Below are 7,864 nucleotides of genomic sequence, written 5' to 3' on the forward strand. Positions count from 1 at the left end.
AAAGTAGGGACATTTGCTAAAACTATACAAGACATTAGTCAGACCTCAGCAGGAATACTGCAGTCAGTTTGGGCCCTTTACCTAAGGAAAGATATACTGACACTGGAGGAAGTTCATAGAAGTTTTACTAGGCTAATACTAGGCATGGAGGCACTGTCTTATGAGGAGAGATTGAGTAGGTTGGGTTTGTATTCATTGGAATTGAGAAGAATGAGTTGTGACCGTATCGAAATGTACAAGATTTTTAGGGGATTTGATATGGTAGATGTGAAAACATTGTTTCCTCTTGAGAGTCTAGGACCACAGGGCATCACACATGTAAGGGGTTACACATTTAAGATAAAAATCAGGGACAATTTCTTCTCTCAGAGGGTAGTGGATCTGCAAAATTCTTTACCACGGAGGGCTGTTGAGCTAGGTCATTAAATATATTCAAAGCTGAGATAGATAGATTTTTAATCTGTAAGGGAATCAAAGGTCAAGGGAAACAATAGGAAAGTGGATTTAAGGATTATTGATCAGCCATGATCTCATTGAATGGTGGAGCAGACTCGATGGGCCAATTGGCCTACATCTGCTCCAATGGCATAGTTTCACAGCAATAAACAAGAGAATTCTCCCCGGTGTCCAGCCTAATTTAACTCCTTCAACCAACTTCATTAAGCAAATTGTCAGGTCAACATCATTTGCTGATTTTGTTACTGTGCATAAAATTGGCTGCCCTGTTTTCTACTTTACAGCAGTAAATACACTTTATAAATATTTCATTGACATGTTACAATGACAGCAAAATATGGACAATCAGTTTTCAATATCCATCATCTGATTTTATACCTGAGACCTTTAAAGACTAAAATTATCTTTAAAAAGAATGAAACACGTACCTAAAATGGCTGCAACAATGCTGGAAGCCAAAGTGGAATAAAGAAAATTGTCTGACAAAAATTACCAAGATATCTTGAAGACATTGAAGCAAGTCAACTAAGTCGGTGTCTAGAGATTTAAATCCAGAAACATACATCTCAAAATAATCTGCACTGATCATCCAAAGGTATTGAGGATATGATGACTTAAACTAAATCAAGGAAATTCTCTTACTTTGGCCATTGAAACTACATGTAGATATGAATTTGCATTTAAAAAGGAGACAAGATGAACTGGATTAGAAACAGCATATAGTGAAGCCTAGGTGAAATATTTAATGAATGGACAAAGTCTCTTAGGTTCTGCAAAAATCTTCTCCTCACTGTCTTCTCAATTTTATCTTTGTTTGTCTTTCAACAATTTGATTCTTCTCTGTGGAACCCTCCTCCTTTTCCTCAGATCACTGTTTTGTCACCTTCACAATTCCAATGTCTCCTTAACAACACTCATGCACATCAATCGAACTCTGACAAATGGCTCCAGTAGGACAAGGATAATCGAGTGAATTTCAGACCAGAGCTGAACTACTGTTAATACTGCACTTGTAATTTACCTTTGCAAACTGTGATGTATCACTCTTATTGCAGTTTCCCATCAAGCTCTGAAGCCCCTGTTTCTGCTAGCAAATTAATCTTTCAAGTGAAGAAAGAAACTTAGAGTAGACTGAAATGTTTAAATTTCAATCTCCACATCTGTCCATTTTAAATTTCAGTTGTCCTTTCTCTGTGTATCACAGTCTACAAACACAGCCCCTAGCCATCAAGAAATAACTTATTAAATTAAGGAACATTGTTGGCCAGTGTCTAGTCTGCTGAAGATTCAAGTAACCAGATATTTAAGTTTTGGTTGCTCCATTTATATCACTTCCTGTATTATATTAATGCACTTCTGAATTGTCTGAAATATTGTCATCAATTCAAATTTAAATACCATTCAAGGGCCCAATAGAGAGGAGAATAAGGATCGTAATTAGCCATGTTGCTTTTCTTACAGTGCTCTATAATTGCACATTGTAGTAGTTAAATGTTTGAAAGATTTTGTGTTCAGTACTGGCTCTGCCATTTTACAAAAGCTTTCTGAAGCAGTCAGGATGGCTAATTCCTATTTTCTTCCTGAATGAAGACACAAGAGTCCACAGTAGGATTGTGTTAGGCAGCTAAACTTACAGCAAGAGAGGGCTCCTAATGCCAACCATTCCACTCATTTCCACACACAGACTGAGGCTGGCTTACATTATTTTTTCTGAGGAACATTATTGTGGTTAACATCGCGACAAGTATAGATGGCACTCTGTTATCAGAGATTTAACCAAATTCCAACACAGGGTCTGCATCACTGCCACTTCCTCTAGTTACATTTCCCCTAAATTTTTATGCCTCAAGTTTATGCCAGGCTGCCACTGAGATGCCAGTAACATCAGGCAAGCTGCAATGTTTGCTTGGTATTCTTTGTCAGTCTAGTAACTTCTTGACTTCCATTATGGTCAACTGGCAACTGCATGAGAGCACACGGCACTGCTTTTAATTGGCAGGATCCTCCATTGTTCGAGTTGGCATTGGTATCTTAAGCCTCTGTCCCCCTCCATATCGTACATTCATGAGTGGGTAATACTTGCCTATCATCAATGTGAAATGCAGATGTTGTAAGATTATCTATGGTATCTCCAATGTCTGACCACAAAGAAACATGGACAGTCAGCCCCAGAAACAAAGTCTACTGCTTGGAGATTCTGTCATGACTCCTTCAACTGGAACCACATTCAACTGCCAAGAACAAAACCAGTGAAACAGTACAACAATCTGAGGTAAGATAGAGCTCAAGAATAGACACATCAGGCTGTGATTTAGTTCCTTTAACTGCCAAGTTGCCATTTAAACAGGTCAGTCACATTCTGATGAGTTCTTTTCCCCTTCAGGGTGAGCTCTTACAGTGATTTAGACTAGCAGCAAGATGGATGTTTTAAAAAATGATGATGACAACGAAAATGTGAATTAATATATGTTGTAAAATGTCACTTTACAGAAACATTAGCTGATGAAATGTTGACGCTGAGCTAAAGAATCAGATTTCAGGATAGATTCCTAAAAACTTGGTCAGAAAGTCTTCAAGGAAAAGGCAAAAAGACAAGAGGGATTTAGGAGAGGAATTCCAGAGTTTGGGGAAAAGTGTGACATGATATATCCTTCCTCTCAATGTTTGAATCAGAAAAACAACATAATTGTCATATTTCAGTTGATGTGCATTCCAAACTGATTGCGAAACCATAGTATTACTTGATGATGCTGCATTGTAAATTAGGTTAGTTACAGCCTAAGCTATCTCAAACTTGGATTGTTTGCAGATCAGCTGAATTTTCTCTTCTTCTGCACAAAGCTGTTTAAAATCTAAATCAGATGTTGTTTGGCTCTTCAAAGTGGCTTCTGTGCAAATTTTGGATCCCCTGGGTGCAGAATAATTTATGGTGGAGAGATAAATTGAGGGGAATTACTGCCACCCAGAGGCAGTGAGTCTATAACCTCCGTGTTGTCTGCGTTATTGTATTTTCAACTCGGCAGGAGCATACCACGATTCCATGTGTCACTGTAGTTCTTGGTGTGCACGATAATATGGCCAAGATGGTTTGCAAAATTGAAGAGAATGTTGAGACCTGTCAAATATCTACCAAAGTATACTTGCAATCGGTGATGTATATAGAGAAAAATTGGAAATCACAGGTTCAAGCCAAAATAAAAAGTGCAAGTTTGTCTTTTGTTTAAAAATAATCTGCTATTGAATCAAAATGCAAACTGTAATGTAAGGGGTGGCCTAGTGGTATTATCGCTGGACTGTTAATCCAGAGACCCAGATAACGTACTGGGAACCTGGGTTTGAATCCCACTATGGCAGATGGTGGAATTTGAATTCATTAAATATCTGGAATTAAGACTCTAATGATGACTGTGAATCCATTGTCGATTGTCAGGAAAAACCCATCTGGTTCACTAATGTCCTTTAGGGAAGGAAACTGCCATCTTTTCCTGGTCTGGCCTATATGTGACTCCAGGCCCACAGCAATGTGGTTGACTCCGAACTGGCCTCTGGGCAATTCGGGATGGGCAATAAATGCTGCCTAGCAGCGATGCCTTCATCCCATTAATGTACTAAGGAAGGAAAAGAAAAGCATTTACCAGCACAGGTCTGGCAAAATGAGCAGCTGCAAACTACACAACAAATTTTAAAACTGACCAGCAATTCAAGGGAACTCATGAGCTGTTCTGGAAAGCTCGCTGCAAATCATGTGCAAGAACGTCAATTGTAACTGTTATATATAGGCAGGACTTTCAAATACCAAACACCCTAACCACAAAGTTTTAGGGGGAGGAACATTTATTTCATTGAATTAGACTCATAGAATCCCTATAGTGCAGAAAGAGGCCACTCAGCCCATCAAGTCTGCACTGATATTCTGAAGAGCATCGCACCCAGATCCAGCCCCCACCCTATGCCCATAACCCCACATTTACCATGGCTAACCCATCTAGCCTGCCCATTCCTGGACACTGTGGGACAATTTGTCATGGCCAATCCACCTAAACTGCACAACTTTGGACTGAGAGAGGAAACCAGAGTACCTGGACGAAACCCACGCAGACATGGGGAGAACGTGCATACTCCACATTGACAGCCACTGAAGGCTGGAATTGAACCTGGGTTCCTGGCGCTGTGAGGCAGCAGTGATAACCACTGAGCCACTGTGTTACCCAGTTATTTCTTTAGATTATTTCTAAAACTTCAAAGGCAATTTCAAAAAATAAATACTGAAGTCAGATATTTTTATGTCTAAAGCATCAAACAAATGGCACTTGGTTCAAGTTTATAGCCAAATGCTGACTTTTAATGTCAGCCCTGGCATTTGGCAGAGGGGTAATTATTGGAGGTCCCAAGCGCTTCTTTAAAGATCACCATGACCTAATATACTTCCTGTGGTGACTGTCTCAAGAACAGCACCGTCAGATTTTGTTTGGTTATGGTGTCACCTATTTTGTTTATTGGCAATTCAGTCTTTGAATATATTGTGAATACATATATACAAACTGAGCTTTTCTTGTAGCTATTTTCAATTGTAACATTTTAATGTGATTTTCTAGGGAGATTTGAAATCATTTGAGCTGTTCCCAAAACTACAAAATTATAAGACTTCCTATAAGGTAATCCCAGCCTCCAAGGTAAATGCTGGCAATAAATAGGAGCCACAGCATAGAAAGAAACAGGATTGAGACAAATGCATCATCTGCATAACAGTGAAATGTCAAACCACAGAGATATGGAAGTATTTGTCTTTCATACTGTTTTGGAAAAGTGCTACCTACCATTTCTTGTGTTGCCCACCCCCTACGTGACTCCTCTCTCCCCCATACTCTCCAAGTCACTGCATTTGTCTGGTTTTGCTTTTGACAAATGTTTGAAACCTTATGGTGGGGAATTGGGGAATCCAATATGACCAGGAAAGGAGGGTGAACTGCAAGAAAAGGAAAACATAAATATTGTTTTGTCCTCTTAGCAACATGAAATAAGTCCACACAAACAACAGACACGAATTTAAATCAAGGCCTTTAAAATTTTCATGGAGTTTGATTTGTTCGGTCCTTCGGGACTAATTTCATACTACAACATCTTTAGTTCTGGAAAAAGTTATGAGCAGTTCTCAAATGTACCTCCATTGCCATGACTAAGCACAGCTTTTTGATTGAGAAACTTGTTCATACATTCTACTGTGACACAGTTTTAATGTGAAACAGTTGTGAACCACAGACCTTTCCAGAGACTCATTCTGAATCAAAAACGTCCATCGCTACACATCCCCACAGCAGGAGCTCGCTTTTTTATTCTGGGGAAACAAGTCTGACTGATCAAAGTCATTTCCGTTTCTATTATATCATAAGTCTTAAGCTGTGGGATTCCTGACCGAAACCTCATTGTCATGCTAGTGCTTTCCTCTTTTAAGAATTTTTCTAATACCTATTTCTTTGCCCAAGCTTTTAATGACCAGAATCAGTAAGTTCTTGAATGGGTTGCCTTTAAATTTTGTTTGATAATTGTGTTGTTTAAGATAATGTTTCAGAAGGAGTTAATGTTCAGCTCAGCTTGACTACTCCCATTCTGTTGGTGTCACACACACAGGTGGAGTCAAGGAATTCTGCAGTAGAATTCAGAGGGAGATTATTTATCTGTACCAGCTCCCTAATTCCTAGTAACTATTCCTGACCCAATGCAGTTTTACCTTTTACTACCATGTAATAAATCTTCCTGTTATCTAAAAACAGCACTTCTTCCATAGATACTCAATGCTGGTGTATCCTTTGCCACTGATTTGTTTTTATTGCAAAACTACACTTTATTGTTACGTATATACATAGGTACCAAAGCAGTTCTGTGCAGTCTTTGCATATCAAGAGAAACAAACATTGGAATCTGACATTCCCTGCAGTTGCAGAAACCAAAGGTATTTCTTACTTATGCAGGATACTACATTAGAGGCAAGGAGAGGGTCTGACAACTGAACAGACCTCCATTGTGCTTCAGCAGAAAGATCTTCGACCTACCACTGATCACCAGATAGTTCAAAGAGAAAGCAAAGACAATGGAGGTTTGTTGGGGGAAAACTACCTTAAACAACCCTTACTCAGTAGTACATACCAGGCAGAGGTGGCAAATATCTCAAGGTGTTAGCAGTAGTCATCTAAAAATACACATCAGTGGTTGCAGCAGTGCAGATCTGACCTCCGTCATGAGCAGAAGAAATACTGAAGACCTAGAATAAAAGAATCGTTTTAAGCAAATGAAATCACAAACAGTCAGTCACCAAAATGATTTATTATTATCTCATGTACATGGTTAAGTGAAAAGTTTTGTTTTGCATGCGGTACAGGCGGATCATACCATACCAAGATCATAGGGTGATTGAACCGAGCAAGGAATACAAAGTTACAGCTGCAAAGAACATGCACAGAAAACAAGATCAACATTAGATTTGAAATTTGAGAGGTCCATTCAAAAGTCTAATAACAGCAGAGAAGAAGCTGTTCTTGAACTTGTTGGTATGTGTGTTTAAGCTTTTGTACCTTCTGCCTGACAGAAGAGGTTGGAAGAGATTATAACCAGGGTGGGAGACATCTTTTATGTTTTTGGCAGCCTTTCCGAGGCAGAGAGAAGTGTAGATAGAGGCAATGGACAGAAGGTTGGCCTCCCAACAGAGACAACAGCAGAATTGAAAGGACCAAAAAAGCAATCTCAGCAATCCAAAGGCCCAAAGGCAAGATTTCATTTAGAAGCTGATGAGAAACTTGGGGGTATCATGTAGCTAGGAAAACAGAGAAGATCCAGTCAGGTCTAGAAAATACAGATGCCTTAGCAAAGAAACTCTAGGAGAAGCAACTGAAGGCTCCAGGCAGCAAAGTTAAGAATTCCTAAGAGAAAATGGGAAGAAGTTTTATGAGAAATAGTACAAAGATCAAAAGGGAAGGCTAGAGAGTGTAAATAAGATTGCAGCCCTTTCACAATGAGCGTCACTACTACCAACATGAGACACAGCTGCAAGGAGTAATGAGAAGGCGAAAAAAGGAATTTAAACCACAAGCAGCTGAATTGGAAAGACACAAAATTTATCTAAGCTGGATATGAGCAAATTTAAAGCAATCTGATGAATGAGTTCCACAGAAGATTGTTAACATTGTGGGCAAAACGTAGGAAGCAGTACAGAGATACAGTATTACAAAATAAAAAAGATTTTAAGGCTTGAAAACAGTAAAGTACTATAGAGTTAACAAGTGTAGAGCTGAATGAACACAGCAGGCCAAGCAGCATCAGAGGAGCAGGAAAGCTGACGTCTAGGCCCGAAACATCAGCTTTCCTGTTCCTCTGATGCTGCTGTGCCTGCTGTGTTCATCCAGCTCTACACCTT

This window comes from Rhincodon typus, chromosome 10, assembly GCF_021869965.1.
Source record: "Rhincodon typus isolate 14 chromosome 10, sRhiTyp1.1, whole genome shotgun sequence".
NCBI classification, from domain to species: Eukaryota; Metazoa; Chordata; class Chondrichthyes; order Orectolobiformes; family Rhincodontidae; genus Rhincodon; species Rhincodon typus.